This window comes from Petromyzon marinus, chromosome 65, assembly GCF_048934315.1.
Source record: "Petromyzon marinus isolate PM22_M1 ecotype Great Lakes invasive population chromosome 65, UKy_Petmar_22M1.pri1.0, whole genome shotgun sequence".
Classification (NCBI taxonomy): domain Eukaryota; kingdom Metazoa; phylum Chordata; class Hyperoartia; order Petromyzontiformes; family Petromyzontidae; genus Petromyzon; species Petromyzon marinus.
Window position 1 is genome coordinate 6,858,120 of NC_133731.1, and position 24,426 is coordinate 6,882,545.

General features: G+C 42.8%; 1 protein-coding gene across 2 annotated transcripts in view; it reads right to left on the reverse strand.

Moving 5' to 3' along the window:
• Positions 1-12,448, reverse strand: part of LOC116956467 (uncharacterized) — a 31,434-nt gene extending 18,986 nt beyond the window's left edge. For both annotated transcript variants that reach the window (XR_012930318.1, XM_032978130.2), the window contains exon 1: positions 11,793-12,448. The gene's annotated coding sequence lies outside the window, so the exon portion shown is untranslated. The remainder of the gene's footprint in view (positions 1-11,792) is intronic.
• Between the last annotated feature and the right edge of the window lie 11,978 nt (positions 12,449-24,426).

Below are 24,426 nucleotides of genomic sequence, written 5' to 3' on the forward strand. Positions count from 1 at the left end.
GTAGGAGGAGACTCGTAGAAGTAGACTCATAGAAGTAGACTCATAGAAGGAGTCTCATAGAAGTAGACTCTTAGAAGTAGTCTCATAGATGTAGTCTCATAGAAGTAGACTCATAGAAGTAGACTCATAGAAGTAGTCTCATAGAAGTAGACTCATAGAAGTAGTCTCATAGAAGTAGTCTCATAGAAGTAGACTCATAGAAGTAGTCTCATAGAAGTAGTCTCATAGATGTAGACTCATAGAAGTAGTCTCATAGAAGTAGACTCATAGAAGTAGACTCATAGAAGTAGACTCATAGAAGTAGACTCATAGAAGTAGTCTCATAGAAGTAGTCTCATAGAAGTAGTCTCATAGAAGTAGTCTCATAGAAGTAGACTCATAGAAGTAGACTCATAGAAGTAGACTCATAGAAGTAGACTCATAGAAGTAGACTCATAGAAGTAGACTCATAGAAGTAGTCTCATAGAAGTAGACTCATAGAAGTAGTCTCATAGAAGTAGTCTCATAGAAGTAGTCTCATAGAAGTAGACTCATAGAAGTAGACTCATAGAAGTAGACTCATAGATGTAGTCTCATAGAAGTAGTCTCATAGAAGTAGACTCATAGAAGTAGACTCATAGAAGTAGACTCATAGAAGTAGACTCATAGAAGTAGTCTCATAGAAGTAGACTCATAGAAGTAGACTCATAGAAGTAGTCTCATAGAAGTAGTCTCATAGAAGTAGACTCATAGAAGTAGTCTCATAGAAGTAGTCTCATAGAAGTAGACTCATAGAAGTAGACTCATAGAAGTAGACTCATAGAAGTAGTCTCATAGAAGTAGTCTCATAGAAGTAGACTCATAGAAGTAGTCTCATAGAAGTAGTCTCATAGAAGTAGACTCATAGAAGTAGTCTCATAGAAGTAGACTCATAGAAGTAGACTCATAGATGTAGTCTCATAGAAGTAGTCTCATAGAAGTAGACTCATAGAAGTAGTCTCATAGAAGTAGTCTCATAGAAGTAGACTCATAGAAGTAGTCTCATAGAAGTAGACTCATAGAAGTAGACTCATAGAAGTAGTCTCATAGAAGTAGACTCATAGAAGTAGTCTCATAGAAGTAGTCTCATAGAAGTAGTCTCATAGAAGTAGACTCATAGAAGTAGTCTCATAGAAGTAGACTCATAGAAGTAGTCTCATAGAAGTAGACTCATAGAAGTAGTCTCATAGAAGTAGACTCATAGAAGTAGACTCATAGAAGTAGTCTCATAGAAGTAGACTCATAGAAGTAGACTCATAGAAGTAGACTCATAGAAGTAGTCTCATAGAAGTAGACTCATAGAAGTAGTCTCATAGAAGTAGACTCATAGAAGTAGTCTCATAGATGTAGACTCATAGAAGTAGACTCATAGAAGTAGTCTCATAGAAGTAGACTCATAGAAGTAGTCTCATAGAAGTAGTCTCATAGAAGTAGTCTCATAGAAGTAGACTCATAGAAGTAGTCTCATAGAAGTAGACTCATAGAAGTAGACTCATAGAAGTAGACTCATAGAAGTAGTCTCATAGAAGTAGTCTCATAGAAGTAGTCTCATAGAAGTAGACTCATAGAAGTAGACTCATAGAAGTAGTCTCATAGAAGTAGTCTCATAGAAGTAGACTCATAGAAGTAGACTCATAGATGTAGTCTCATAGAAGTAGTCTCATAGAAGTAGTCTCATTGAAGTAGACTCATAGAAGTAGTCTCATAGAAGTAGACTCATAGATGTAGTCTCATAGAAGTAGTCTCATAGAAGTAGACTCATAGAAGTAGACTCATAGAAGTAGTCTCATAGAAGTAGACTCATAGAAGTAGTCTCATAGAAGTAGACTCATAGAAGTAGACTCATAGAAGTAGTCTCATAGACGTAGTCTCATAGAAGTAGACTCATAGAAGTAGTCTCATAGACGTAGTCTCATAGAAGTAGTCTCATAGAAGTAGTCTCATAGAAGTAGACTCATAGATGTAGACTCATAGAAGTAGTCTCATAGAAGTAGTCTCGTAGAAGTAGACTCGTAGAAGTAGACTCGTAGACGTAGACTCATAGAAGTAGTCTCATAGAAGTAGTCTCATAGAAGTAGACTCATAGAAGTAGACTCATAGAAGTAGTCTCATAGAAGTAGTCTCATAGAAGTAGTCTCATAGAAGTAGTCTCATAGAAGTAGACTCATAGAAGTAGTCTCATAGAAGTAGTCTCATAGAAGTAGTCTCATAGACGTAGACTCATAGAAGTAGTCTCATAGACGTAGACTCATAGAAGTAGTCTCATAGAAGTAGTCTCATAGAAGTAGACTCATAGACGTAGTCTCATAGAAGTAGACTCATAGAAGTAGTCTCATAGAAGTAGTCTCATAGAAGTAGTCTCATAGAAGTAGACTCATAGAAGTAGTCTCATAGAAGTAGACTCATAGAACTAGTCTCATAGAAGTAGTCTCATAGAAGTAGTCTCATAGAAGTAGACTCATAGAAGTAGTCTCATAGACGTAGACTCATAGAAGTAGTCTCATAGAAGTAGTCTCATAGAAGTAGTCTCATAGAAGTAGTCTCATAGAAGTAGTCTCATAGAAGTAGTCTCATAGATGTAGACTCATAGAAGTAGTCTCATAGAAGTAGACTCATAGAAGTAGACTCATAGATGTAGACTCATAGAAGTAGACTCATTGATGTAGTCTCATAGAAGTAGTCTCATAGAAGTAGTCTCATAGAAGTAGTCTCATAGATGTAGACTCATAGAAGTAGTCTCATAGAAGTAGACTCATAGAAGTAGACTCATAGATGTAGACTCATAGAAGTAGACTCATTGATGTAGTCTCATAGAAGTAGTCTCATAGAAGTAGTCTCATAGAAGTAGTCTCATAGAAGTAGACTCATAGAAGTAGTCTCATAGAAGTAGACTCATAGAAGTAGTCTCATAGAAGTAGACTCATAGAAGTAGTCTCATAGATGTAGTCTCATAGAAGTAGACTCATAGAAGTAGACTCATAGAAGTAGTCTCATAGATGTAGTCTCATAGAAGTAGTCTCATAGATGTAGTCTCATAGAAGTAGTCTCATAGAAGTAGTCTCATAGATGTAGTCTCATAGAAGTAGTCTCATAGAAGTAGTCTCATAGAAGTAGACTCATAGAAGTAGTCTCATAGAAGTAGACTCATAGAAGTAGTCTCATAGAAGTAGTCTCATAGATGTAGACTCATAGAAGTAGTCTCATAGAAGTAGTCTCATAGAAGTAGACTCATAGAAGTAGTCTCATAGAAGTAGACTCATAGAAGTAGTCTCATAGAAGTAGACTCATAGAAGTAGTCTCATAGAAGTAGTCTCATAGATGTAGACTCATAGAAGTAGACTCATAGAAGTAGACTCATAGAAGTAGTCTCATAGAAGTAGTCTCATAGAAGTAGACTCATAGAAGTAGTCTCATAGAAGTAGACTCATAGAAGTAGTCTCATAGAAGTAGTCTCATAGAAGTAGACTCATAGAAGTAGTCTCATAGAAGTAGTCTCATAGAAGTAGACTCATAGAAGTAGTCTCATAGAAGTAGACTCATAGAAGTAGTCTCATAGAAGTAGACTCATAGAAGTAGTCTCATAGAAGTAGACTCATAGAAGTAGACTCATAGAAGTAGTCTCATAGAAGTAGTCTCATAGAAGTAGACTCATAGAAGTAGTCTCATAGAAGTAGTCTCATAGAAGTAGTCTCATAGAAGTAGACTCATAGAAGTAGACTCATAGAAGTAGACTCATAGAAGTAGTCTCATAGATGTAGTCTCATAGAAGTAGTCTCATAGATGTAGTCTCATAGAAGTAGTCTCATAGAAGTAGTCTCATAGAAGTAGTCTCATAGAAGTAGTCTCATAGAAGTAGACTCATAGAAGTAGTCTCATAGAAGTCGTCTCATAGAAGTAGTCTCATAGAAGTAGACTCATAGACGTAGACTCATAGAAGTAGTCTCATAGAAGTAGACTCATAGAAGTAGACTCATAGATGTAGTCTCATAGAAGTAGTCTCATAGAAGTAGTCTCATGGAAGTAGTCTCATAGAAGTAGACTCATAGAAGTAGACTCATAGATGTAGACTCATAGAAGTAGTCTCATAGAAGTAGTCTCATAGAAGTAGACTCATAGAAGTAGACTCATAGAAGTAGTCTCATAGAAGTAGTCTCATAGAAGTAGTCTCATAGAAGTAGTCTCATAGAAGTAGACTCATAGAAGTAGTCTCATAGAAGTAGTCTCATAGAAGTAGACTCATAGATGTAGTCTCATAGAAGTAGTCTCATAGAAGTAGACTCATAGACGTAGTCTCATAGAAGTAGACTCATGGAAGTAGTCTCATAGAAGTAGACTCATAGAAGTAGTCTCATAGAAGTAGTCTCATAGAAGTAGACTCATAGAAGTAGTCTCATAGAAGTAGTCTTTTAGAAGTAGACTCATAGAAGTAGACTCATAGAAGTAGTCTCATAGAAGTAGTCTCATAGAAGTAGACTCATAGAAGTAGACTCATAGAATTAGTCTCATAGAAGTAGTCTCATAGAAGTAGACTCATAGAAGTAGACTCATAGACGTAGACTCATAGATGTAGACTCATAGAAGTAGACTCATAGAAGTAGTCTCATAGAAGTAGTCTCATAGAAGTAGTCTCATAGAAGTAGACTCATAGAAGTAGTCTCATAGAAGTAGACTCATAGAAGTAGACTCATAGATGTAGACTCATAGAAGTAGACTCATAGAAGTAGACTCATAGATGTAGACTCATAGAAGTAGTCTCATAGAAGTAGTCTCATAGAAGTAGACTCATAGAAGTAGTCTCATAGAAGTAGTCTCATAGAAGTAGACTCATAGATGTAGACTCATAGAAGTAGACTCATAGAAGTAGTCTCATAGAAGTAGTCTCATAGAAGTAGTCTCATAGAAGACGTCTCATAGAAGTAGACTCATAGAAGTAGTCTCATAGAAGTAGTCTCATAGAAGTAGTCTCATAGAAGTAGTCTTATAGAAATAGACTCATAGAAGTAGTCTCATAGAAGTAGACTCATAGAAGTAGTCTCATAGAAGTAGTCTTTTAGAAGTAGACTCATAGACGTAGTCTCATAGAAGTAGTCTCATAGAAGTAGACTCATAGAAGTAGACTCATATAATTAGTCTCATAGAAGTAGACTCATAGAAGTAGTCTCGTAGAAGTAGACTCGTAGAAGTAGACTCGTAGACGTAGACTCATAGAAGTAGTCTCATAGAAGTAGTCTCATAGAAGTAGACTCATAGAAGTAGACTCATAGAAGTAGTCTCATAGAAGTAGTCTCATAGAAGTAGTCTCATAGAAGTAGACTCATAGAAGTAGTCTCATAGAAGTAGTCTCATAGAAGTAGACTCATAGAAGTAGTCTCATAGAAGTAGTCTCATAGAAGTAGACTCATAGAAGTAGACTCATAGAAGTAGACTCATAGAAGTAGTCTCATAGAAGTAGTCTCATAGAAGTAGACTCATAGAAGTAGTCTCATAGAAGTAGTCTCATAGAAGTAGACTCATAGAAGTAGACTCATAGAAGTAGACTCATAGAAGTAGTCTCATAGAAGTAGTCTCATAGAAGTAGACTCATAGAAGTAGTCTCATAGAAGTAGTCTCATAGAAGTAGACTCATAGAAGTAGTCTCATAGAAGTAGACTCATAGAAGTAGACTCATAGATGTAGTCTCATAGAAGTAGTCTCATAGAAGTAGACTCATAGAAGTAGTCTCATAGAAGTAGTCTCATAGAAGTAGACTCATAGAAGTAGTCTCATAGAAGTAGACTCATAGAAGTAGACTCATAGAAGTAGTCTCATAGAAGTAGACTCATAGAAGTAGTCTCATAGAAGTAGTCTCATAGAAGTAGTCTCATAGAAGTAGACTCATAGAAGTAGTCTCATAGAAGTAGACTCATAGAAGTAGTCTCATAGAAGTAGACTCATAGAAGTAGTCTCATAGAAGTAGACTCATAGAAGTAGACTCATAGAAGTAGTCTCATAGAAGTAGACTCATAGAAGTAGACTCATAGAAGTAGACTCATAGAAGTAGTCTCATAGAAGTAGACTCATAGAAGTAGTCTCATAGAAGTAGACTCATAGAAGTAGTCTCATAGATGTAGACTCATAGAAGTAGACTCATTGATGTAGTCTCATAGAAGTAGTCTCATAGAAGTAGTCTCATAGATGTAGTCTCATAGATGTAGACTCATAGACGTAGACTCATAGAAGGAGACTCATAGAAGTAGTCTCATAGAAGTAGACTCATAGAAGTAGACTCATAGAAGTAGTCTCATAGAAGTAGTCTCATAGAAGTAGTCTCATAGAAGTAGACTCATAGACGTAGACTCATAGAAGTAGTCTCATAGAAGTAGACTCATAGAAGTAGACTCATAGAAGTAGTCTCATAGAAGTAGTCTCATAGAAGTAGTCTCATAGAAGTAGACTCATAGAAGTAGTCTCATAGAAGTAGTCTCATAGAAGTAGACTCATAGAAGTAATCTCATAGAAGTAGTCTCATAGAAGTAGTCTCATAGAAGTAGTCTCATAGAAGTAGACTCATAGAAGTAGTCTCATAGAAGTAGTCTCATAGAAGTAGTCTCATAGAAGTAGTCTCATAGAAGTAGTCTCATAGAAGTAGTCTCATAGAAGTAGTCTCATAGAAGTAGACTCATAGAAGTAGACTCATAGATGTAGTCTCATAGAAGTAGTCTCATAGAAGTAGTCTCATAGAAGTAGTCTCATAGAAGTAGTCTCATAGAAGTAGTCTCATAGAAGTAGTCTCATAGAAGTAGTCTCATAGAAGTAGACTCATAGAAGTAGTCTCATAGAAGTAGTCTCATAGAAGTAGTCTCATAGAAGTAGACTCATAGAAGTAGTCTCATAGAAGTAGACTCATAGAAGTAGACTCATAGAAGTAGACTCATAGAAGTAGTCTCATAGAAGTAGTCTCATAGAAGTAGTCTCATAGAAGTAGACTCATAGAAGTAGACTCATAGAAGTAGTCTCATAGAAGTAGTCTCATAGAAGTAGACTCATAGAAGTAGACTCATAGATGTAGTCTCATAGAAGTAGTCTCATAGAAGTAGTCTCATAGAAGTAGACTCATAGAAGTAGACTCATAGAAGTAGTCTCATAGACGTAGTCTCATAGAAGTAGACTCATAGAAGTAGTCTCATAGACGTAGTCTCATAGAAGTAGTCTCATAGAAGTAGTCTCATAGAAGTAGACTCATAGATGTAGACTCATAGAAGTAGTCTCATAGAAGTAGTCTCGTAGAAGTAGACTCGTAGAAGTAGACTCGTAGACGTAGACTCATAGAAGTAGTCTCATAGAAGTAGTCTCATAGAAGTAGACTCATAGAAGTAGACTCATAGAAGTAGTCTCATAGAAGTAGTCTCATAGAAGTAGTCTCATAGAAGTAGTCTCATAGAAGTAGACTCATAGAAGTAGTATCATAGAAGTAGACTCATAGAAGTAGACTCGTAGAAGTAGTCTCATAGAAGTAGTCTCATAGAAGTAGGCTCATAGAAGTAGACTCATAGAAGTAGACTCATAGAAGTAGTCTCATAGAAGTAGTCTCATAGAAGTAGTCTCATAGACGTAGACTCATAGAAGTAGTCTCATAGACGTAGACTCATAGAAGTAGTCTCATAGAAGTAGTCTCATAGAAGTAGACTCATAGACGTAGTCTCATAGAAGTAGACTCATAGAAGTAGTCTCATAGAAGTAGTCTCATAGAAGTAGTCTCATAGAAGTAGACTCATAGAAGTAGTCTCATAGAAGTAGACTCATAGAACTAGTCTCATAGAAGTAGTCTCATAGAAGTAGTCTCATAGAAGTAGACTCATAGAAGTAGTCTCATAGACGTAGACTCATAGAAGTAGTCTCATAGAAGTAGTCTCATAGAAGTAGTCTCATAGAAGTAGTCTCATAGAAGTAGTCTCATAGAAGTAGTCTCATAGATGTAGACTCATAGAAGTAGTCTCATAGAAGTAGACTCATAGAAGTAGACTCATAGATGTAGACTCATAGAAGTAGACTCATTGATGTAGTCTCATAGAAGTAGTCTCATAGAAGTAGTCTCATAGAAGTAGTCTCATAGATGTAGACTCATAGAAGTAGTCTCATAGAAGTAGACTCATAGAAGTAGACTCATAGATGTAGACTCATAGAAGTAGACTCATTGATGTAGTCTCATAGAAGTAGTCTCATAGAAGTAGTCTCATAGAAGTAGTCTCATAGAAGTAGACTCATAGAAGTAGTCTCATAGAAGTAGACTCATAGAAGTAGTCTCATAGAAGTAGACTCATAGAAGTAGTCTCATAGATGTAGTCTCATAGAAGTAGACTCATAGAAGTAGACTCATAGAAGTAGTCTCATAGATGTAGTCTCATAGAAGTAGTCTCATAGATGTAGTCTCATAGAAGTAGTCTCATAGAAGTAGTCTCATAGATGTAGTCTCATAGAAGTAGTCTCATAGAAGTAGTCTCATAGAAGTAGACTCATAGAAGTAGTCTCATAGAAGTAGACTCATAGAAGTAGTCTCATAGAAGTAGTCTCATAGATGTAGACTCATAGAAGTAGTCTCATAGAAGTAGTCTCATAGAAGTAGACTCATAGAAGTAGTCTCATAGAAGTAGACTCATAGAAGTAGTCTCATAGAAGTAGACTCATAGAAGTAGTCTCATAGAAGTAGTCTCATAGATGTAGACTCATAGAAGTAGACTCATAGAAGTAGACTCATAGAAGTAGTCTCATAGAAGTAGTCTCATAGAAGTAGACTCATAGAAGTAGTCTCATAGAAGTAGACTCATAGAAGTAGTCTCATAGAAGTAGTCTCATAGAAGTAGACTCATAGAAGTAGTCTCATAGAAGTAGTCTCATAGAAGTAGACTCATAGAAGTAGTCTCATAGAAGTAGACTCATAGAAGTAGTCTCATAGAAGTAGACTCATAGAAGTAGTCTCATAGAAGTAGACTCATAGAAGTAGACTCATAGAAGTAGTCTCATAGAAGTAGTCTCATAGAAGTAGACTCATAGAAGTAGACTCATAGAAGTAGTCTCATAGAAGTAGTCTCATAGAAGTAGTCTCATAGAAGTAGACTCATAGAAGTAGACTCATAGAAGTAGACTCATAGAAGTAGTCTCATAGATGTAGTCTCATAGAAGTAGTCTCATAGATGTAGTCTCATAGAAGTAGTCTCATAGAAGTAGTCTCATAGAAGTAGTCTCATAGAAGTAGTCTCATAGAAGTAGTCTCATAGAAGTAGTCTCATAGAAGTAGTCTCATAGAAGTAGTCTCATAGAAGTAGACTCATAGAAGTAGTCTCATAGAAGTCGTCTCATAGAAGTAGTCTCATAGAAGTAGACTCATAGACGTAGACTCATAGAAGTAGTCTCATAGAAGTAGACTCATAGAAGTAGACTCATAGATGTAGTCTCATAGAAGTAGTCTCATAGAAGTAGTCTCATGGAAGTAGTCTCATAGAAGTAGACTCATAGAAGTAGACTCATAGATGTAGACTCATAGAAGTAGTCTCATAGAAGTAGTCTCATAGAAGTAGACTCATAGAAGTAGACTCATAGAAGTAGTCTCATAGAAGTAGTCTCATAGAAGTAGTCTCATAGAAGTAGTCTCATAGAAGTAGACTCATAGAAGTAGTCTCATAGAAGTAGTCTCATAGAAGTAGACTCATAGATGTAGTCTCATAGAAGTAGTCTCATAGAAGTAGACTCATAGACGTAGTCTCATAGAAGTAGACTCATGGAAGTAGTCTCATAGAAGTAGACTCATAGAAGTAGTCTCATAGAAGTAGTCTCATAGAAGTAGACTCATAGAAGTAGTCTCATAGAAGTAGTCTTTTAGAAGTAGACTCATAGAAGTAGACTCATAGATGTAGACTCATAGAAGTAGTCTCATAGAAGTAGTCTCATAGAAGTAGACTCATAGAAGTAGACTCATAGAAGTAGTCTCATAGAAGTAGTCTCATAGAAGTAGTCTCATAGAAGTAGTCTCATAGAAGTAGACTCATAGAAGTAGTCTCATAGAAGTAGTCTCATAGAAGTAGACTCATAGATGTAGTCTCATAGAAGTAGTCTCATAGAAGTAGACTCATAGACGTAGTCTCATAGAAGTAGACTCATGGAAGTAGTCTCATAGAAGTAGACTCATAGAAGTAGTCTCATAGAAGTAGTCTCATAGAAGTAGACTCATAGAAGTAGTCTCATAGAAGTAGTCTTTTAGAAGTAGACTCATAGAAGTAGACTCATAGAAGTAGTCTCATAGAAGTAGTCTCATAGAAGTAGACTCATAGAAGTAGACTCATAGAATTAGTCTCATAGAAGTAGTCTCATAGAAGTAGACTCATAGAAGTAGACTCATAGACGTAGACTCATAGATGTAGACTCATAGAAGTAGACTCATAGAAGTAGTCTCATAGAAGTAGTCTCATAGAAGTAGTCTCATAGAAGTAGACTCATAGAAGTAGTCTCATAGAAGTAGACTCATAGAAGTAGACTCATAGATGTAGACTCATAGAAGTAGACTCATAGAAGTAGACTCATAGATGTAGACTCATAGAAGTAGTCTCATAGAAGTAGTCTCATAGAAGTAGACTCATAGAAGTAGTCTCATAGAAGTAGTCTCATAGAAGTAGACTCATAGATGTAGACTCATAGAAGTAGACTCATAGAAGTAGTCTCATAGAAGTAGTCTCATAGAAGTAGTCTCATAGAAGACGTCTCATAGAAGTAGACTCATAGAAGTAGTCTCATAGAAGTAGTCTCATAGAAGTAGTCTCATAGAAGTAGTCTTATAGAAATAGACTCATAGAAGTAGTCTCATAGAAGTAGACTCATAGAAGTAGTCTCATAGAAGTAGTCTTTTAGAAGTAGACTCATAGACGTAGTCTCATAGAAGTAGTCTCATAGAAGTAGACTCATAGAAGTAGACTCATAGAATTAGTCTCATAGAAGTAGACTCATAGAAGTAGACTCATAGACGTAGACGCATAGATGTAGACTCATAGAAGTAGACTCATAGAAGTAGTCTCATAGAAGTAGTCTCATAGAAGACGTCTCATAGAAGTAGACTCATAGACGTAGACTCATAGAAGTAGTCTCATAGAAGGATACTCATAGATGTAGACTCATAGACGTAGACTCATAGATGTAGACTCATAGAAGTAGTCTCATAGAAGTAGTCTCATAGAAGTAGTCTCATAGAAGTAGTCTCATAGAAGTAGACTCATAGAAGTAGTCTCATAGAAGTAGACTCATAGAAGTAGACTCATAGACGTAGACTCATAGAAGTAGACTCATAGAAGTAGTCTCATAGAAGTAGTCTCATAGAAGACGTCTCATAGAAGTAGACTCATAGAAGTAGTCTCATAGAAGTAGTCTCATAGAAGTAGTCTTATAGAAATAGACTCATAGAAGTAGTCTCATAGAAGTAGACTCATAGAAGTAGTCTCATAGAAGTAGTCTCATAGAAGTAGACTCATAGAAGTAGACTCATAGAATTAGTCTCATAGAAGTAGTCTCATAGAAGTAGACTCATAGAAGTAGACTCATAGACGTAGACTCATAGATGTAGACTCATAGAAGTAGACTCATAGAAGTAGTCTCATAGAAGTAGTCTCATAGAAGACGTCTCATAGAAGTAGACTCATAGACGTAGACTCATAGAAGTAGTCTCATAGAAGTAGACTCATAGAAGTAGTCTCATAGAAGTAGACTCATAGAAGGGAATGGGAATCGGCATTGAGTAATGAGCGGTGTCTCACCTTCGTGTGCCTCACCTCTGAGACACGTAAGGGACACACCTGGTGAGTGGGCCCCCGAGCGAAGTTTCTGTAGGTTGGACTCCCTTACCAGGTCCTCGTGTCGCCTGCTAGAGGCGGACTCCTGAACTGATCCTAACTCCCGTGGCTCGACAACACACTTCTATATATATACACGCGCGCGCACGCACGCGGGCGTCAAGATTGCGTGGGTGTGCGGTTGAGTTGAAGTCCAATTTTGACTTCTTTAATGCAACGTGTGTGTGTGTGTTCATGTGGGGAGCGGTGGTGTAGCGGTTAGCGCGCTGCACTACGAACCCGGCCCATGCCGAGTTCGATTCCCGCTCATGGTCAACATCAGTGACCGATTATGTGAACCGGTCCTGGGCCTCCCCTGGATCGACTCAGCCTCAAATGAGTACTTGGTGCGGTGTGTAAACATCGCCACTGGGGAGACAAAGGCGGTCGGGAATGGTGCTGGCTACCCCACCCCCTTCGTGTGCAGTGCCGGTCTTCATAGATGCTCGCTAACAGCACTTGCCCCAACAGTCTGGTAAGGCTACACGGGGGATCTTTGTCTTTGTGTGTCTCGGCCGTGGAGTGGTTTCGCCCTCTGTGTCTTTGTTTTCGTTGTTTTGTCCTTCGAACAATCGAGCATTGCTGTTACAATCGCCCCAATTCAAACTCAAGTGTCCGTGTGTGTTCACGCGTGCGTGTGTGTTCACGCGTGCGTGTGTGTTCACGCGTGCGTGCGTGTTCACGCGTGCGTGCGTGTTCACGCGTGCGTGTGTGTTCACGCGTGCGTGTGTGTTCACGCGTGTGTGTGTTCACGCGCGTGTGTGTTCACGCGCGTGTGTGTGTTCACGCGCGTGTGTGTGTTCACGCGTGCCTGTTTTGTGTGTTCACGTGTGTGTGTGTTCACGCGCGCGTGTGTGTTCACGTGTGTGTGTTCATGCGTGTGTGTTCACGTGTGTGTTCACGCGCGTGTGTGTGTGTTCACGCGTGTGTGTGTGTTCACGTGTGTGTGTTCACGCGTGTGTGTGTGTGTTCACGTGTGTGTGTTAACGTGTGTGTGTTCACGCATGTGTTCGTGTGTGTTCACGTGTGTGTGTTCACGCGCGTGTGTGTGTTCACGTGTGTGTGTTCACGCGTGCGTGTTTTGTGTGTTCACGTGTGTGTGTTCACGCGCGCGTGTGTGTTCACGTGTGTGTGTTCACGTGTGTGTGTTCACGTGTGTGTGTTCACGCGTGTGTGTGTTCACGCGTGTGTGTTCACATGTGTGTGTGGGTGTGTTCGTGTGTGTTCATGTGCGTATGTGTTCGTGTGTGTTCACGCGTGTGTGTGTTCACGTGTGTGTGTGTGGGTGTGTTCGTGTGCGTTCATGTGCGTATGTGTTCGTGTGTATTCATGCGTGTGTGTGTGTTTTCATGTGTGTGTGTTCACGCGTGTGTGTTCACGTGTGTGTGTTCACGTGTGTGCATTCACGCGGGTGTGTTCGTGTGCGTTCATGTGCGTATGTGTTCGTGTGTGTTCATGTGCGTATGTGTTCGTGTGTGTTCATGTGTGTTTTCGTGTGTGTTCATGTGTGCGCTCGTGTGTGTTCATGTGCGTGTGTTCATGTTTGCGTGCGTGTTCATGTGTGCGCTCGCGTGTGTGTTCATGTGTCTGTGCTTTCATGTTTGCGTGTGTTGATGTGTGTGTTCATGTGTCTATGATTTCATGTTTGCGCGTGTGTGTGTGTTAATGTGTGTGTGCATGTGTGTGTTCATGTGTGTGTTTTCATGTTTGCGTGTGTGTGTTCATGTGTCTGTGTTTTCATTTTGCATGTGTGTGTGTTAATGTGTGTGTGCATGTGTGTGTTCACGTGTGTGTTTTCATGTTTGCATGTATGTCTTCATGTGTGTGTTCATGTGTGTGTTCATGTGTGTGTTCTTGCGGATGCTCGCAAACAGCACCTGCCCCAACAGTCTGTTAAAGGTTATACGGGCGATCTTTGTCTTTGTTTGTTCATTGTTGGGGAGCGGTGGTGCAACGGTTAGCGCCACGCTGCGCTACGAACCCGGACACCCGGGTTCGATTCCCGCTCACGGCCACCAGCACCGGTCACGGATTCTCCGAACCGGTCCTGGGCCTTCCCTGAGCTCGACGCAGCCTTCAAAAAGAGTGCCTGGTCACTGGGGAAACAAAGGCGGCCGGGCGTGGTGCTGGGCACCCACCCACCCCCTCGTGTGCCGTGCCTCCCTTCGTATCTGCCGTTCGCTGACAGCACTTGCCCCAACAGTCTGTGTTGAGGCTTGCTTCGGGGTGGGTACTGGTAGGAACCTCCTGGTTATTACACCACCAGCCCACAGGGGATTATTGTGTCCGTCCGTCCGTCGTGCATCCAGAAATGGGAGGGGTGGGGCTGGGTGGAGAGGGGCGGGTGGGGAGGGGCTGGGTGGGAAGGGGAGTGTGGGGAGGGGCTGGGTGGGGAGGGGTGGGGGGTGGGTGGGGTGGGGCTGGGTGGGGAGGGGCTGGTCACCCCGTGGTGCCCTTATAAAACTCAACGTGTAACCTACTCACCCCGGCTTGTGCCCGCCCTCACAGTCGGGCACATTGTGCGGAATACACCACGTGGTGCCGCCGTTGACCCTGGCCATTGACCGAGCAACCCAACGTTCCTACCAGCTCCCTCCGCAGGAGAATGTGTTTTTATTTTTATTTCGCATCTACACGCGCGTTTCTGCGTGCAGGTAAAGCAAAAGGTGCGAGAGCCGTTCCGTGCTGTGCGAATCGCGTCCCAAAATATTTCAAATCTCAACCCGGCAAACGTAAAATGCCGGAGCTCTCCGTCGAAACGTTTAGCTCGTAGAAGTGGCACGTGCACGTGCACGTGTGTGTGTGTCGAGGAGCGATGCTTTAAATCGGCGCTAGCTCAACCCAGCATTGGTATCATCGTCGTCGTCATCATCATCAGGCTAACAGTATTAGTTCCTAATAATCATCATCGTCGTCATCATCATCAGGCTAACATGTAGGAGGCTTTCGCGACCAGTATTAGTTCCTAATAAAGGCTGTTGGGTTAGATCGCGTAAGTGTGAATGTTGTGTCGTTAGCCTCCACCACACGACTCAGCCAGTAAGGTTTGTCACGTAAACAAAACGCGCTAATTAGTTACTAGTATAGTGTGTAGTGTATAGTGTAGTGTATAGTGTAGTGTGTAGTGAAGTGTATAGTGTAGTGTGTAGTGTAGTGTATAGTGTAGTGTATAGTGTAGTGTATAGTGTAGTGTATAGGGTAGTGTGTAGTGTATAGTGTAGTGTATAGTGTAGTGTAGTGTATAGTGTAGTGTATAGTGTAGTGTATAGGGTAGTGTATAGGGTAGTGTGTAGTGTAGTGTATAGTGTAGTGTATAGTGTATAGGGTAGTGTATAGGGTAGTGTTTAGTGTATAGTGTAGTGTGTAGTGTAGTGTATAGTGTAGTGCATAGTAGAGTGTGTAGTCTATAGTGTAGTGTATAGTGTAGTGTGTAGTGTATAGTGAAGTGTATAGTGTCGTGTATAGTGTAGTGTATAGGGTTGTGTATAGGGTAGTGTGTGTAGTGTATAGTGTAGTGTATAGTGGAGTTCGTAGTGTAGTGTATAGTGTAGTGTATAGTGAAGTGTATAGTGTAGTGTATAGTGTATAGGGTAGTGTATAGTGGAGTGTGTAATGTATAGTGTAGTGTATAGTGGAGTGTATAGTGTAGTGTATATGGTAGTGTGTAGTGTATAGTATAGTGTATAGGGTAGTGTATAGTGTAGTGTATAGTGGAGTGTATAGTGGAGTGTATAATGTAGTGTATAGTGTAGTGTATAGTGGAGTGTATAGGGTAGTGTGTAGTGTATAATGTAGTGTATAGTAATGTAGTGTGTAGTGTAGTGTATAGTGTAGTGTGTAGTGTAATGTATAGGGTAGTGTATAGTGTAGTGTATAGTGTGTAGTGTAGTGTATAGGGTAGTGTACAGTGTAGTGTACTACTTCAGCCCACCGTTGTGTTGGAGAGTAAATCCACAACATTTACGTGACAAACCTTGCTGCCTGTGTCGGGTGGTGGAGGGTTACGACACGTTTACACTTGCGCGATCTAACCCAGACACCTTGATTATCAATCATCATCACTGGCATCAAAAGAATAATAACAACAACAATTCTGCCCCCCTTCTGTTAAAGGTCGCGACGATGGGATTCATGCACTGGGCGGCATTAATATGATCACGAAGAATAATACCCCTACCTCCCACCCCCCCCCCCCCCAAAAAAATATTGTAATTTGATAAATCTGACTGAATGGAATAACTTGATACGGATAATTATAATCACCGTCTCTCCACATGGACAACAAAATTATATTCATCAAGCAACCCTTCGGTCTTGCATGGCCTTCTGCGAGCGTATCGCTCATCAGCAGCACTGGTTCATGAACGAGCACATCCCGATCGCCACTAAACTGCAACTTGGATCACTACCTGTGAGATCTTCACTCAAAACTGCTCCAGAGGAGTTGTACACCCCTAGCTGCCACTGCTTATTCAGTGGCCTAAAATAAAATGTTTCGCTCCGGATGACCGCTGCAAAGTATTATCTGTATTTTGATTTAGTGTGCTGATCTTAAAGGTGCATTGAAAAATTTGATACTCCGACTGATGCTCCTGTTGTTTGTGGAGTGACTCATGCAGCCAGCTATGGCTTCAGGGCTTGGTGGTACATGTTGTTTATGTCGTTTATTGTGAAAATTCGGTCACACTTCCTACGATCACTGTTACATTGCTTTTATGGCTTTATTTTGGTGATTTCGAAAAGTTTTTTGGTTTGGCCATGTCTGTTTGTTGTAGTACGAGTTAGACTGATGGCGTTAATCTTAGTTGTCTTGTGGTTTTTGTTGTTGTTGTTGTTGTTTGACTTGCATCCCACTGGGATTTTTGCACAGCGTTGGTGTACGGTGCTTTTTCAGGAATATTTTGCTGTTTTTTTCCTGGATTTTTCTGTTTGCACAATCACACATAGTCACTTTAAGATGTTTTCTTGTTCGTGTTTTTGTTTTTTTGTTTGTTGCGGTTGCACCCGATTCAATAGCCGAATGGCTCACAGGGCTATACCAAATAAATGAAAATGAAAACTGAAATCCCTGGACTGGTTTCGACTTGCATTGTCCCATCAGCAGAGTGAGGCTTTGCTTGAATCAATGTTGGTGAACTGCCCAGATGTTTATAGCTCAGGACCGTTATCTATGGGAAACCATGGTGCCAGTAATCGGTCGATTGAACGACGCCATGAATTAAAGGAGGTGTTAAGAGGTTCAGAAAACCACTCAGTGAACATCTTAACACGAGCTCCCTCGAGTTATCGTTATCGGGCTTGAAAGCTCTTCGTTGGAGATGATGGCAAGATATTGACTACCTCGCCTGGTATACAGGAGGTCGTGGGTTCGATCCTGACACTGACGCCCGCTGTAGATTTGAAGTTGGCGTGTCTCTCTCTCTCTCTCTCATCATCATCATCACGGTGGCTATGTTATATATGCGGGTTATGAAAATTTGATGAAAATAATGCAAATTAAATGAAAATTGAAATTTGCATAAATTTTCCGAAATTATGTGTAATTATGCGTATAAATTATGCTAATTCTAGAGATAATCGTATTAATTTATGCGAGTGGGTGTCGTTTTGTTAATGACAGCCTTTATGATAATCAGGCTCCGCCTCGTTGACGAGGGTCGGTTATCAATCGGGATAATACAATTAATTGTATGCAGTTATGCTAGTGTGATGCGGTATGCCAGAGTCAACTCGGCTTCGCTGTTTAACTTCGTATTATCGATCAGTATAATACAATTATTCTCGCTTTAACGTTTATTGAGTGGATCAGCGTGTTTATATTTTAGGTCACCAAGTTCATATCTCAACACAGAACCAGTTCTTCTGCATAGATTTCAGGAAAGAATCACACGACCACTTCTGCATTAATCTATTCATTTTCTAATTAAACCTTAACTCTAAAAGATGCAACTCTCGGCTTGGAATTAGAACACAGTATCAACACAGTCTCATTAATGACTGGGTTGTTTCACTTTGACAACAGCACCTGTGGTCAATTCCGCCGCGTATCGCGAGCTCAGTTGGTGAGAGAGAGAGAGTCGTTAAACATGAATATGCTAATCTAAACAAAAACCTTAACTTTATCATAAATGGTTATACTTGAATTTCGATTTAAAGCTTTCGTGACTGCAAGGATTCATCTTATTTGGTTCTTTCGGTAAAGTCACGTAGAATGAGAATAAAATAATGAAATAAATTAACACAATAAAATTCTCACGACGTTTCGGCCACAACACAAGTGGCCTTCATCAGGTGAAGGGACGAGACTGCCTCGAGGACAGCGGTTTTTTTTAGGTTATTTGGCTTACGTGTTTTGCAGTTTGCTGTGCGCTTATGTTTTTATTCATTATTTCTCTAAAAAATATATCGGTAAATTTCTTGTTAATATTAAAGCTGGAAAAAGGGCCCATATACAACAGCTATGAGATGTTAGCTACCTCGCCTGGTGTGCAGGAGGTCGTGGGTTCGATCCCGACCCTGCTGCTGCTGTATAATATTTGGAGTTTGCGGTGTCTCTCATTCTCTCTCCTCTCCGTGATCGCGCGCATTTTTCTCTGGGCCCCTCCGGATCCTCCCTCCACGTTTAGAATCTACGTCACGCGTTTCGAATCATTTGGCTACTGCTGTAAATTCCCACGTGGCGATGATGATGATGATGATGCTGATGATGAATCCCACTCCGTTGAGCTGTCATATGGGGCCAGGTTCGCTTCTGAACACAGAGCTGCATGAAGCTCAGTGGGGCCTTACCTGGTTAAACAAAAAGACAAAAATGTAGTTTTAGTTTTTAGTTTTCACGCGAGCCTTCGTCAGGGTCGCTGAGGAATTCCTCCTGCCGCCGAGGAATTTTGCAAGTCCTAAGGAATCGCGAAAGGAATCCACGCGCATAATTTGCTTATTTGATCCTTATGGTGGTACTCCGGGGTACTATTCTGGCGAACTGCCCAGATGTTTAGAGGTCAGGGACTGGTTTTGACATGCAGTGTCTCATCAGCAGTCATACTTTGCTTGACTCAATGCTGGTGAACTTCCCAGGACCGGTGCAAAGAATAATCACTTGGTGGTTGGTTATACCGTGAGCGGTTCGACGCGTGAGCATCGCCACTGGGGAGACAAAGACGGCTGGGTGCGGTGCTGGCCACCCGCTCCCTCGTGTGCCACAGTGCCGGTAGCCTTCATAGGTGCTGCTACTCGCTAACAGCACTTGCCCCGACACTCTGCTGAGGCTATACGGGCGATCTTTGTCTTTGTGTGTGTGATGGTATGTGTGGGGTGTGTGTTATGGTATGTGGTGGTGTGTGTGTAATCGTGTGTTTGTGTAAAGGAAGTGTCTTTGGGGATTATGTGCGTGGGTTTGTGGTGTTGTAGGTTACAATTAAAATTAAATTATGGGTACTGAGAAATTATATATATACACACACACATACAAAGGCAAAGATCACCCGTGTAGCCTCAACAGACTGTTGGGGCAAGTGCCGTTAGCGAGAACCTATGAAGGCCGGAACGGCACGCGAGGGGACGGGTGGCCAGCACCACGCCCGACCGCCTTTGTCTCCCTAGTGACGATGTTCACACACCACACCAGGTACTCATTTGAGGCTGAGTTGACCTAGGGGAGGCCCGGGACCGGTTCAGATAATCGTGACTGGTGGTGGCCGTGAGCGGGAATCGAACCCGGGTCGCCAGGTTCATAGCGCAGCGTAGCGCTAACCGCTACACTACCGCTCCCCACCACACACACAGACAAGTGCTGTTAGCGAGCGCCTATGAAGGCCGGAACGGCACACACACACACTGACACACACACACTGACACACACACTGACACACACACTGACACACCGACACACACACACTGACACACACACACACTGACACACACACACTGACACACACACACACTGACACACACACACTGACACACACACACACTAACACACACACTGACACACACACACTGACAGACACACACACACTGACAGACACACACACTGACACACACACTGACACACACACACACTAACACACACACTGACACACACACACTGACAGACACACACACACTGACAGACACACACACTTACACACACACACTAACACACACGCTCACACACACGCTGACACACACACTAACACACACGCTGACACACACACTGACACACACACTAACACACACGCTGACACACTGACACTGACACACACACTAACACACACGCTGACACACATACACTGACACACACACACTGACACACACACACTGACAGACACACACACACTGACACACACACACTGACACACACACTGACACACACACGCTGACACACACACTAACACACACACTGACACACTGACACACACTGACACACACACACTGACACACACACTAACACACACACTGACACACACGCTGACACACACACTAAAACACACACGCTGACATACACACGCTGACACACACACTAACACACACGCTGACACACTGACACACACACTGACACACACACACTAACACACACACTGACACACACACACACTGACAGACACACACACACTGACAGACACACACACTGACACACACACACTAACACACACGCTCACACACACGCTGACACACACACTAAAACACACACGCTGACAGACACACACACTGACACACACACTAACACACACGCTGACACACTGACACACACACACACTGACACACACACACTGACAGACATACACACACACTAACACACACACACTGACACACACACGCTGACACACACACTAACACACACACTGACACACTGACACACACTGACACACACACACTGACACACACACTAACACACACACTGACACACACGCTGACACACACACTAAAACACACACGCTGACACACACACGCTGACACACAAACACACACGCTGACACACTGACACACACACTGACACACACACACTAACACACACAGCAGCGCCTGGTGATAGCCTCGCGCCACGCAGGGGCAGCTGCCGCTGGGGGGTTTACCCCGCCTAGGCTACACTCACAACAACAGCAGCGACATCGCGTCCCTACACTGACATGACCTCGTGTACCTCGTGCACGTTGGACTTCTTTGGCACCGTACGTAGCCAACCGTGGCCAATCGGAGGCGCGGGCGGTGGAGGGGGAGTGAAGATAAAAAAAATAAAACGTACAAAGCAATTCGGGAAAAAATAACGTGGCTTAATTCTCGATTTGAAGTTTTAGTGACTGCAAGGATTCATTCTCTTTGGTTTTTGCGGTAAAGTCACGTAGGTAGAACAATTAAAATAAAAAAAATCACGACGTTTCGGGCGCAACACAAGCGTCCTTCTTCAGGTGTGCACCACTTAGCGGCAGCACACCACTTAAGCGGTGTGCACCACTTAGCAGCAGCACACCACTTAAGCGGTGTGCACCACTTAGCGACAGCACACCACTTAAGCAGTGTGCTGCCACTTACCGGCAGCACACCACTTGTGTTGCGCCCGACACAATAATGTGGCTCTCAGATGTAAAAGTGCACAAACTGCAGGTGGCTTCCTGCTAGCTACGGTGGCTCCTGAAGACTTACGGCGTCAGTACCAATTAGATCAATTAATCTTTTATATTATTCCGCTTCATTTTGCTGTTGTTGTTGTTGTTCTTGTTGTTTCAGCCAGCAAAAGCCTCACCGAGTCTCAAGACTCATTTTCAAGAGGGTCCTGCCAAGTTTTTTTTTAATTAGCGTTTAGGGGGAGCGATCCCAGTCGAGTAAATTTGCGGTGTTCATTGATTTCCACCCCCCCCCCCCCCCAACATTCATGAGAGATGGGATGGCCAACTTCATAATTTCATTACGATATAATTGCGATCATCATCGCGATCATCATCGCGATCGTCGTCGCGATCATCACCGCGATCATCATCGCGATCATCACCGCGATCATCATTGCGATTATCACCACGATCATCACCACGATCATCACCGTGATCATCATCGCGATCATAACCGCGATCATCATCATCCTCTCAATGGCTTCTCGTGGCCCCTGCGAGCCTCTGGAATTTCCGGGCGAAAGACAAAAACAAAATCCTAAATCCGCTAAAGAGTGAACGGGAGGGGGGTGGGGGTGGTTGGGGAGGAGGAGGTGTGGGTGTGGGGTGTGGGTGGGAGACGCACAGAACATTTAAGTGTCCCAAGGGGTGTCTTGGAGTCTCTCTCTCTCCGCGGGATCGAGGCACGCTCCCTTGCTCCCCGCCGTTCCAGTGTCTAGGACTCACTCGGGGTCTTCCTCGCGAATTCCTCTGCCTTGATGCACGCACGCACACAAAGATGCCCCGTGTAGCCTTAACAGACTGTTAGGGCAAGTGCTGTTAGCGAGCACCTAAAAAGGCCGGCACGGCACACGATGGGGTGGGTGGCCAGCACCACGCCCGGCCGCCTTTGTCTCCCTAGTAGCAATGTTTACACACCGCATCAGGTACTCATTTGAGGCTGAGTCGACCTACGGGAGGCCCGGGACCGGTTCAAATAATCGTCACTGGTGTTGGCCGTGAGCGGAAATCGAACCCGGGTCGCCAGATTCATAGCGCAGCGCGCTAACCGTTACACCACCGCTCCCCACACACACTCATGCACACACACACACTCATGCACACACACTCATGCACACACACACTCATGCACACACATTCATGCACACACACACTCATGCACACACAACAACCGCCATTCGCCACTAAGTGGCGGTGACGTCACCACGACGTTTGTGCCAGGACATGTGCACCTTGAGGCCACGTGAAGTGTCGAACGCCCGCTGGCAGGAGGTCACGGGGCATACCCAGGTGCCACGGGTCGACTGACTGAGATGACTGGCTGATGCACCACCTGTGCCCCCTACTGTGCCAACCTGCTGTGCTTTAGCCACCCGGCGCTCCGCTCGTTGTGGTGAGCGTCGCTCCTCCGCCCTCCATTGTTGTTGGAGGGCGACTGCCCCCAACTCCCCAGTAGCGTCCTTCACGAGCCTCTTCCACAGAGGCCGATCTTGACACCGCTGGTACCAGTCATCGGCAAGTCCACTCAGCTCCACGTCCTCCTGTACCACATCACTCCATCTCTTATCTAGCCCGTACCACGCCCGTTTAGCCCCCTCGATCCGGACGAACAAAAGCTGTTTCGGCATGCGGTGGCTGGGCATGCGGGCTACATGACCCAGCCAACGCATCCTTGCCTGCCGGAGGAGCTCACCGATGAGACTTTGCCCAGATCTTTCAAGGATTTGTGAGCTCCTCACACAATCCAGCCTGGTTAAACCCAAGATGGATCGTAGGCAGGCCAGCCTAAATGTTTCTAACCGGCGAAGATGTTCCATTAGGGGGGTCCACGTTTCGCAAGCGTAGAGAAGGGAGGGAATGACCGTGGCCGAGAAGACCTGAAGCTTAGTGCGGAGCGACAGACCAGGTAGCTTCCACACAGCGTTACGCAACCGATGAAAAGATATTGCCACTCGACGCACAAATTTGGCCCGTGCATTAGATGCTCCACACAATTTATATAAAAACACTTGCACCGCCATCACCACCACCACTCTCTTTTTTCCTCCTGATGACGATCGCTTGTGTTGTGATCGAAGCGTCGCAGGTTTATTTATTTATTTTAAACCTATCTACGTGACGTTACCGAAAGACCCAGAGAATATTAATTGACAATGTTAAGTCTATGGGCAATGTTCAGTCTATGGGCAATTGTAGTCAATGGGCAATGTTAAGTGTATGGGCAATGTTAAGTCTATGGGCAATTTTAAATCTACGGGCAATGTTAAGTCTATGGGCAATATTAAGTCTATGGGCAATATTAAATCTATGGGCAATGTTAAGTCTATGGGCAATGTTCAGTCTATGGGCAATATTAAGTCTATGGGCAATATTAAATCTATGGGCAATGTTAAGTCTATGGGCAATGTTAAGTCTATGGGCAATATATATTCTTGTTTCTTTCGGTAAAGTTACGTAGAAGGGAAACAATAAAATAATAAAAATATAAAACAATAAAATTCTCACGTTTCGACTGCAACACAAGCAATCATCATCAGGTGTGAAAACCACAACAATATTTTTATTTTTTTAAGTGGCGGTTATTTTTAACGTTAGCACCACGGAGAGAGATTTGACAGTTTGTTCAGATGGACGAGTCCATCTATGTTCGGAAAAGAGGAGGGGGGAGACTGAAAATAATGGATGCGGTCTGAAAGCCACGCGATGACCGGATGAATGCGGCGGTAGCGACGACGAGTCCACTCCCAGAACCGGCAGCCCGGAGCTCCTCGCTCTCCGCTGCTTTTATTCCCCTGGGCGCCGCTTGGCTCCGCCCTGGCCGCGCCTCCCTTCTAGAACCCTCCAGAGGGTTCCAACGGCCTCCCCACGAGGTCTTCCGTGACCCTTGCCCCGGTTCGTCCGCCCTGCCGGCACACACACACGCACGCCGGCTGTGTGCTCAACGGCGTGTGCGCTAACTGCCCACCGCAGCTGCCGCT